Consider the following 10,558-nt stretch of genomic DNA (forward strand, 5'->3'; position numbering starts at 1 on the left):
CTTTCTCTCATTCCTTTTACTACATRTTGTATCTACATACACAAAATGAGCACCACTTACAATTCTCTATTACTGAATTTTTAATGACTRACTTTATCCACGCATGGACAGCTATTCACCAGTTATGTTCCTTCTTTATGGGAACACAACAATAGCCTTTAGGAAGCTGGTGCTAAGCCTCATTTCTTTCTTTCAAGGCTTGGAAGGACATAYAAATCATCATATTGCCAGTTTGTAAAGACAACAATAAGCCAGTATCAACCTGATGCAAATATTTGCWGAAGAGCTATCAGCCCTAAAACTCTTATCCTTGCTGCTTGTTCTCTAGCATTGCAAAGCTGTGCTCACTAAAATATATGGAAAGCTATAAAAGTCTCTTTTACCTGATATTGTGATGTCTTCAGGCTCTGACATATGAGGGTGGTCTCATGGTTACCGCAGGAGGCAARAAGACCATTCTTCACACTGACTGCTCTCACACTGATTTTCCAYGAGCCTTCAAACAAGGCATCAGAGSAGGTGGAACAGAATGGACAGTGCAGATTGTTGATCAGAGGTCAGCGTGTGCAAACCTGCAAGGGTAAGAAACAAGTGAGGTAAATTTTTCTCTGCCTTGGGCACCTGCTCTCCTTGCCTTAAAATAATTGGATATACTTTGTTGTTTCTAAATATTATATTTTACTATTTCATAGGTTTTTGTCGATTGCGCTGCATCAGGGTCTTTCCATGAACTTCCATACATAACCATAGAGAGCACCTTTTCCTTGTCTTTTCCTCACCCCTTCTTCTTTTCAGGATAGCCAACAAATTCTCAGGAGTCAAATCAAATTAGTATTTCACCACTGACAAGATGACCYATATTGTTATCGGATATTTACATAATTATTCATTGCTATTGCTCACATAAATATATACACGATCATTTTTCTGCAATGCTTTCGTAAATCTCCAGATGAGGTTGATCCTTCTGCTGAGAGATTTAATTGTTCATGTATGTTTTCCACGGGAATGATGAAAGCCAGCTAGAATTACTGCAGAGTGAGCTAGAGCAATCCTGGATTATGATGAATAGAAGTAGTGAATGATCAGTGACTGATATAAGCAAAACATTACTGAGTTTGAAGTGCCTACAATTAGAGGGACATGATATTTCAATTGAAAGTTGTCATGTCAAACACGGGACAAATACAATGCTTGTCTTTTACTCCTGAAAGYTTTGGAGCAAGAAATTAGTTAATCACAGAATGGCATGTGGTTATTACACAGCAAGTTTACGTAACTTCAGGACAGGTCTCATTTGCATCAATAATTAATTTAGCAAGTAAGAGCTGAAACACTGAGAAATGTTCTTTTGGATTTTGAGCTGACCCTGGATACACAAAGCGCTTCAATCTCATTAAAAATTTTAGTCTTGTCACTAATGAAGTGGTAACCTTTTTTGCTACGGCTTCTCATACATGCTAGGTTCCTGTCTGAAATACCTCAGGAGACATTACTCTAGTTTCAGGTTGCTGCCTGGAAATTCCTTGTTTGACTCATTTAATTGGAATCAATAGCTCATTTTTTTATTTGTTTGCCCCATGGAAGATTTGGCTCACAGACCACAGGGTGGTTACGTCAGGACATGTCAGGAGGCAGCTGGAAAGCTTACCTCTAAGGACAGTATTTACAGAGCTGATGGTTGTWCTTAAAAGGATGTGACCCACACACAGGATATCATGGAGATAAAGTAGCCCTGTTTGTCGACTAAAACTAACTTCTAATGAAATCTAAGAGTTTCTGAGACATAACTCAAAACTGAGTGTGAGCAAGAGGAGGTAAAAGAACATCACTTCTGGACAAGAAACCAAGCAAGTCAAAATAATTGGCTTTAACTAGAGGAGACAGAAAGTGGACAGAATATTGGATTTTGGAGGTAAGACATCGGGGGTGCAGATCTTTGCCTCCTGTACAAAGCAGAATGTATAATCAGAGTCCTCATGGCACACAGTGGACCTTAGGTTCACCTCAGTCCTCATTTCCTGAGGTTCTGTTGACACCATTGAAGTCTATTTAAGACAATCTTCTCTGGCAGTATTTCAAGAGAGAAGGGATATTATGAAATGCAGCAAGAGCACAAAAAAATAAATGATCATCAGTAATGTCCTTTTAACATTGTGTATGCAGGGGGGGAGTGTGAGCATGTGCACACATGTAAGTAATCTGGGTTTAAACTGTTTTTTAAATTAAATGCTGTCTGATGCACAAAATGAACAGAAAAAATAAATTCTATTCTGCACTGCCCACATTTGGGTAGGCTTGGCTTGTAACAACTGTAAGGAAAGAAAAATGAGAGAAAATCAATTCATATTGGTGTTGCGACTTTAGGAGAAATAACTGGTAACCAGTTGTGGTGCTTTGTTACATCCCTTTTCCTTTGCCTCTCTAAAGGGAAATAGATCGGGGCCAGCACACTGTATATATTAGCAGGTTAACATACTGRGCTATACTTGCACTTTATTGTAAATGTTTTTGGTACTTCTTCTAAGTCTGTGTTTACCTTGGGTATTTTCTTAGTTCACACATGTGAAATAACAGCTGGGACTTGCCAAAATATAGCAGTCAAGTGCTGTACATGTAGTAGCTTTAAAACTAACACAGGTGTCCTAGATCCCTTACGCAGAATAAACAGAAGCACACGATCAAGAGTGTGTCTAACTCCTCTCTTCTGGAAATGACGTGTCTTGAAATGCTTGATCTGACAACCACAGCCTCTCAAGAAACAAGTATAACAGAGGGGAAATGCAGTTGATTTCTACAAACAAGTGCACTGTCTTTATTTTCTTAATATAAATGCATCATCATCATCATAACTTGGATCGATCTATTTCCACCTTTTTTTTTTTTCCAAAGGAAAGTCAAGTATATTTAATGAGCTCAGTTCACTCCTGGGTCACASCAGAGCAGAAGGACAAGACCTCCATTGCTGGGAAGACCACCCAGAGAGAAAGAAGCTGYGCTTGCCCAGGAGGGAGGTAAGACAAGAAGGTCCCAGCAATTTTCTCCCAGAGCCCAAGCCAYGAGCACCAGCAGCCTCACGAGCAGAAGCCTTGGGGCCCTGCCCACTCAGAAGGGGTCTGTTTCTTTTCAATGTGAGTACATCTCACTTCATGTGTGCTGGCAAGGCTGTCTGAGAACAAAACACCATTGTATTGAGCTGCTCAGTGGTTTTAGGACAGCTTTTTCTTTTATTTTTGTGTTTGCCTCCATGATTTCACTCTTCACTCCTCTTTCTATATCTGAAAGAGAAGTAGAACAGGATAGAATACAGCAATGGTAACCAATATAGACAGCGGAGGAACTTGCCATGGGTTTGCACAGCTTTAGACAACTAGGATGGCTAAATGTTCAAGAATYCCACTGATAATGCACAGGAGTAGCGGAAATTCAGGGCAAAATTCCGGGAGGATGACATACATAAGCGTCATATTCCCATGGGAGCAYTTGTGCCATCTTGTTGCCTGCATAGTGGACGGGAAGAAGATAAACAAGCTCAGGCACATACAAGAAAGAATTGCAGCAGGTTGCYTCTCCCAAAGAAATACTGCTTTGCAAGGATGCCCTTAGAGTAGCATCCAAAATACTGTAAGTGAAGACATTCACTTGGCAAGTTGACTCAAGAGGAAGTTGCATTTTCCATAGTAATTCCATCGACCTACACTTTCTCATGAAAGAATGTGATTCATRCTGCCTACAAGAACAGAAATTAAGTTGTTGGAAAATGACCATCGACTCTCTGGAACCTATGTACTCAGTTTAAAAATTTGTAAGACTAGACAGAGACCTCCAATACTACAAATATAAATAATTTTGACAAAGGCATCTGCATTATTAGTGCTAGCATACAAGTTCCTATGGAAATATCTGGGGTTTTTTTCTAGCAAAAGTAAAAGCTGAAAATTTATTTCTAATTCCACTGTGAAAATGTTTTTTTTTCATAAAGAGTATTAAAAAATTATCTTAGTAAGGTTTATCTGTATAAATGTCCAATGTTAAAACACTTATTTTCACTGCAGGGCAAATCTAAACTAAAATTCAGATATTGTTCATAGTTGCAGGGGTCTCTATATCTGAAATGTTGTCTGCTTTTTACAGCTGGATCAGCTGATCCGCTGAAAGATATTGCTTCTCCTTAGAGCTTACCTTGCTGTTTTTGTAGATATCATGAATCTTATTGAGTGTTTTATCCTGACCTTTCTGTGGAGGTAAAAGCATCTTGGATTCAGATCTAGATTCCGAATACTTTTCTTGTAGATAATGTGATCCATTTAGTTTTCCACATTATGTCTGTCCAGCATGGGATTAGCATGGCATTAATTAATTGCAGGAGGATCAAGTAAGTGGATTAGAGCTGCTTCACAACCAAGAAAGTTGATGATCCTGAAGGTAAACTCCATCAACTGGAGACATGAGATGAAGAAAGGAAAATTTAATGAAATGCTTTAAGAAATGGGAAAAGCCAGACTGTGTCTTTGTTTCCCAGTATATTCCAGTTATCTCTTGGGATAACTATATTTTAATAGAATGACAACTTTCTTTTTCATATGATCCTTGAAATTACTTTTAAGCCACCTAAAAATGTCATGGCTTTTTCCTTCATTAATCAAAACATATTTTTTTTAACTGGGGGATGTTTGTTCAGTAGAGCTCATTGTTTTTCTTTCACTGATTTTCTTTCTAACATACAGTTGCTGAAAATATAATTTTTAGTTTAGTCAGCTTTGTTCAAGATGCGTTGCTGTTCCAAGTAGAATTTGTGGTATGTTTTCTGCACTCTGGTGTAAGGGATGTAAGGYATGATGGATGATGTTTGGAATGGAAAGATGAATGAATACAGGCACTACCAAAGCTGCTCCCTTGATCGGAAAAGAGAAATCCATTCCTTTGTTGCTTCTTGATAAGTAATTTACAGCAACACAGTGTTGGAAAAAAAATTGCATCTGAAAAAGAAATGTTTATTAAACTTAGGACTAAAATGAGTTTTGTGGGTTTTGTTTTTGTTGTGAGTACAAAAACATTTCAGAAGTGTTGGTGGAGGSGGCATGTTCTTATTTTGACTTTATGGTCATTTATTAATCTTTCTATGTGAAACTGGCACTTCTTCCCCTGGAATTTTTTTCTCCTATCTGTATTAGTGTCAACCACCCAGTGGTAGTAGCAAGCACTAGTTACTCCTGCGTTACTCCTGCCTAGGAAGGCCCATCGAGTCTTCAGTCACAGTGTCAGGTTGGGGCAGCAAAGAGGGGCCGGGGTCAGAACCCACTGAGCAGCAGTGATGCAGCTCTGTAACATCAGCATGGCAACACATGGGAATTTACACAGTTTATCTTCTTCACGCTCCTTCTCGGTTGTGTGGGTGTATTTGGCCATGAAAAGCATCATAATGTTTGAGAATGGAAGATACTGTCTTTCAACACCACAGCCATTTGCATGCTTCATTTAAATGCTGAGCTTGTCTGCCCAGTGACTTAATTAGCCTGGGATGAAATCAGCATGAAAACTGCAAGTCCCTGCTGTAAAACAACTCAAACATAGGATCTCTTCCACAGCAAATACTTGTTATAAATTAGCTTAAATTCTCAACCTGCATAGTCCCCTATTCCTGATRTGGCTCTACAGCAGCTGAGAATTCGGCCCAAATAATTTTATGCTTCCTGTCCTAATAATGCCATATGGTAAAGAAGCAATAACAACCTTACAGGTAGGCACAATATATGGTCTCAGAGGTCCTGAAGCAAAAAACATCCTTTCAAACAGTTTGAAGACTAAAGAAGTCAAAGCGCCCTCATCCAACAGCATAATCCTGAAAATACAGTGACAAATAGGATAGCAAAAGAGCAACTTCTTTCTGAATTGCTGAGTGCAAGCAGATCTGGCCTCTGCACGTGCAGGTTCAGTTGTTATCTAATGTGATTATCTTGCTGATGGCACAGAAATCTCCTAGGGAACAAGATGTGCCTGAACCACCGGGCAAACCCTGACAGGTTCCCACACACACACCTCCACTCACATCCACACTCTCCTCTCACTTTGACTTTCCCASTACTCATTGCCTGTGAGGGGCAGGAATACATGAACTCTGTATCTCACACGAGGGAATACCACAGAGAACTGTGAGCTTCCTGGTGTGTGGCACTACTGGCTTGGTAGAGGAGCTCCTGACACTGCCACTGATTTCAGGAGGGTTCACTGTTGCTGTCCAAGAACTGTTTCTCCACTGTTTCTCTTCATGTCTGTAGAGAAAAAAAATAAGTCTGAATTCCCAACAGCATAAAAAAAAAAAAAAAAAAAAAAAAGGATAAAAGAAAGGAACTCCATTTTTAAGGTCAAAGTTTTTTTTGGTTTGACTTTCTTGCTTTCTCTCCAGCTGCGAGTGAACCCGAGGGCAGCTGCTCTCTGAGCAAGAGGCAGCAGCTGGGACCAGCAAGGGAAACTGGGGTGAACTGGGYTGTTCCTTTCTCTCCTCCTGCCTCTGTCTATCCACACCTGCAGGCAGGGTATGGGGCAAGAAGCCCCATTCCAGCCCCCTGMAGCTGCAGGGTGTCAGAGCACAGGRCTGSWGGAGGTCGGTGTGGAGCTGCGCATTCCGGCACCATGGGGACCACACAAATGTCACTGTAAGCTCTCAGCYATGTGTCACCAGACAGGAGAACCTGCTGCTTCCCAGAGGTGCTTTTGTCCATGCAAAACCAAATACTCACTTTCAGAAAAGGCTTTCAGACACATATCCCCAAAAAKGAAAAAGGAAGTTTTGAAAGGTGGGATCTGAGGAGAGGAAGTGACTCATRGGCTCAAAGAGAGATGGGCAGGGAGTGACAGCCRGCCGGGGCAGCAGAAGCGATCCCCAACTGTGCTGAGTCGTGGGAATGGGGGTGAGGAAGGAGCCTAAGGCTGGGGAAGTTGAGTTTCAGCAACAGCTACAGTCCTACATTTGCCTCCTGGGCATGGGATTTTTAATGCATCCCACCACAGCCGGCTCCCAGGCCTACCAAAGTGCCTGGCTGAACTACACCGGTGCCTCAGAGGTGACTCCAGCTGCTGTCCCACACAGCAGAGCCCTGTCAGGCCCCACGGGGTGCCAGACACTGTCTGTAGCCCCTGGCATGCTCACCCTACAGCCCCTGACATGCCCATCCTACAGCCCCTGGCATGGCCACCCTATAGCCCCTGACATGCCCATCCTACGCTCCTGGCATGGCCACCCTTCAGCCCCTGGCATTCTCACCCTACAGCCCCTGGCATGCCCATCGTCCCTTTCCCATCCGTACGGGCACACCGCCACCTACGGAGGCACTCCAGCCCTGGATGCAGCCCTTCTGTGGATGGTCCGAGGGAAGGAAGGGTGTCTGCAATTTGCCCTGTTTTTACAGTTTGTAAATAGCTATCTTTTGTGTCATTAAAGCAGTAAGAGCAGATGTAGATTTGGTTTTATGGGGTTTTATCAGAGATGCGACAYGAGAGTCGTGTTTGGGGGTTTTGCACTGGTCCCTTGCAGAACTTTGTTAGGGTGGACTCAGTRTCCACTGATGGGATGCCCTTTTTTATTTGATGGAGCCATAAGCACTTTTCCTTCATCCTCTCCTGCACCTTGTAATCTGTGTGCCCTCTGGTAGAGTGAGTTTTCTCTCCTAATGAGGAAGCTCTAGCAGTCAGGACTTTGTGAACACTAAACGAGGAATTTCCTGGCTTTCAAACAATTTCCCCCTTTAATGATGAAGTTCTAATAATATCCTCTTTTTTTTAATTAACTGATCTCTACTTGATCCCTCATGTGTGGAGTACTCAAATAATAAACTGGCTGCAATTCTGTGCTGTGTCTCCTAAAAGGAAGTGAACCAGAGATAACATGATGTTACCTTTTGTTCCTTCTATTTATTTTCTTATTTAAGAATCTTTAATTAGTTATCCTATGGACCAAGCAAGGTAGATCAGACAGAGTGCTCTTTTTACTGTTGAATTAGACCTTTTTTTGCTGAGATCAGTAGTGTTACAGAACTCCCTGCTGCAGTCGAGATGTGCACTGCAGGAATAATACCAATCCAAGTTTTACTGGCTTTTGCTTTGTGGAATTGGCCAGTCTATTTGTAATATGCATTTGAACAGAACTGCATATTAGTTAAGGACCGCAGGAATTGTTTCAAGCAACTCCTTCCACAGAGTTAGAACTGGAAAAGAGCTATTTCACTCCTATGCTGGGGTCACAGGAGTGAAACAGGAGGTAAGATTTGCTGCAAAAGATGAAAATAATGCCTTACGGTTACATCTGTAAAAGCTGTAGGCAATTACATTCGTGTGCATCTCCAGAACCAGGGTAGAAGTTTGGTTTGAAAAACGTTGCAATTTAAGCCTGTGACCATTCATCAAGGGAAAGGTGTTTACAGTATCACAGAATCACAGCATGGTTTGGAAAGGACCTTAAAGATCATGTAATCTGAACACCGCTGCCATGGGCTACATGCTACAAGACCAGGCTATTCAAAGATGTTTTTTCTTCTATGCCCAAAATGAAAAGGAATGTGTTGTAGAGCCTCTCCTCAGAGCTACTAAATGCTAACAACAGATTCTTGGCTACAGCAAATGGAACTCACCTAACCTTCATTAATTTTACTTATTTGCTCAAAGAAACAGTATTTTCATTGTCAGGTCCTGCTATCAGATCTTATCTTTTGTCCATCTTCCTCTTAGACTTTTCTGCAAATTTAACTTCTAATTTTTTTCTTGTATCTATAAAACTAGGACATGAATCCTGAAAATACTGACCTGGAAAGGGGAAAGAAATTACAAATAATTTTCTGTACCATCATGCCAAACTTCTTGGGCTTTTCCTAGGATCCACTTTTGCTTTAGTCAGACACTACTGCACTTTCTGGAAGAACCTTGATATAAGGTAATTTTGTAGCAAGAAAGTATGACTTGGCATTTTTAKCTTTCTCTGGTAAGTCCATTTGGACCACTCACACAGTTCCTTATTTATTTTATTTTCTATCAAGGTAACACTTAGCTRGATCAACCGGTGAACAACTGATGGAGAGCCAAATCAGAACAAGTTCTACAGTATGCCAGTCCCAATTTTGGAGTGCTGATCTGTGATAGTTGTGCAATCAGTGCTTCATGACTATGCTCCTCACCCTTTTATCCAATGAATCAGATTTTCCCCAGTGATTACCTTAGCCATCAGCACTTACAAGGGAGTAAACACTGGCAGTCATGGGAAGCAGCCCCTGAGGCCATCTCACAAACTGCACTTAGGGCTTATGCACCTGATAGCAACAGCRTTAAACAGATGAAGCAGTGAAGCTTAGAAGCATATTCCTAAATGATTATGTGTTGTATGGTATATGGCTAGCTACATAAATTTCATCCCCACCTCTAATGTGTATCTTTTGGTACGTACAGACTATTTTGAGTTACATTCATAATTGTCAGGACCAAATTTAAAATACTCTTCTAATGTAGTTCTATGTGATTCAGCCATCAATGTCCAAGAACTTCYGCATCTATGTGGATCTAAATGAATAAGCAATTAGTGTATTTGTTTGAAACCTAAAGACCAACTAATTTCTACTCAGTTTTTTGCATTTCCAACTCCAACATGCMTTTACTTGCATTTATGAGAAGTTTGGGGCTCCCTCTGGTGGTTTTTGAAAACCAGAAAACTTGAACAGAACATAAATCAAATAAACAATACTTTTGTGCATAAGAACTTGTTAYCATTTGCAGAAGGCTGTATGCCTAATTCCTTCTCTGGCTTTTACTACACTTATTTATGAGCTAGTTTTTTTATAAATGTCTTTTACTATGGTGATTTATCTTGAGAGAGGAGAAATGCATAGTGATACATCAGAAAGCAGCAAAGTAGGTAATTCAGCTAAGGGTCTGTGCTTTCATTAATGGTTTCACAGACAAAGCCTGCATGTGTCTGCCAGTTCTTCACCTATTTCTTCTACTAGTTCTTCAACTGCTCCGTTGGATGTGAAATTAATCCATAGTTATTTAGTGTGGAAAAATATGGTCAAATTATATCCTTCTTGATGGCTACTGTGAAAATTAAGGATAACATAAACAAAGGGTCAGATCCCACTCCTAATTTTTCATTTTCTCAATGTTGCATTTATGCCGAGAGGCTGAAAGGGAAACAAAAATAATATGACACTGGCCTCAACAACAGGTTTCCCTTTCTCCCCAGGCTCAAATACATGTGTGTGCCTCTTGCTGGTGATAAGTGAGCTTGTATAGAAATGTYCTGCATTAACACAGTTAAGTACAAACCCACAGAACACAGAAGGTGAAAAGTGTTCCTGATCACGCTGTGTTTCTGCCGAAGTCAGTGCTGGTTTGCGAGCACTCTGGCAGTGGGCTGGGATTTCAGTCCAGGTGTATGCACAGGGCTGTGGCCCCAGCTCTGCACCACGGGTGCTCAGTTGCTGGTTGCACATCGGCAGGAGCGTGTGGGCAATAAGGTGACTGCCGGAGCACAGGAATGTCTCTGGGACAGTCCCCTCACCTTTTACTAGCCACG

General features: G+C 41.2%; 1 protein-coding gene across 1 annotated transcript in view; it reads left to right on the plus strand.

Moving 5' to 3' along the window:
* The first annotated feature begins 2,912 nt into the window (after positions 1-2,912).
* Positions 2,913-10,558, plus strand: part of EXOC2 (exocyst complex component 2) — a 147,316-nt gene continuing 139,670 nt past the window's right edge. Inside the window, exon 1 of the mRNA XM_057373901.1 lies at positions 2,913-3,014. The gene's annotated coding sequence lies outside the window, so the exon portion shown is untranslated. The remainder of the gene's footprint in view (positions 3,015-10,558) is intronic.

This window comes from Malurus melanocephalus, unplaced genomic scaffold (genome assembly GCF_030028575.1).
Source record: "Malurus melanocephalus ecotype Western Australia unplaced genomic scaffold, MMel_1.1 scaffold_209, whole genome shotgun sequence".
Taxonomy (NCBI): domain Eukaryota; kingdom Metazoa; phylum Chordata; class Aves; order Passeriformes; family Maluridae; genus Malurus; species Malurus melanocephalus.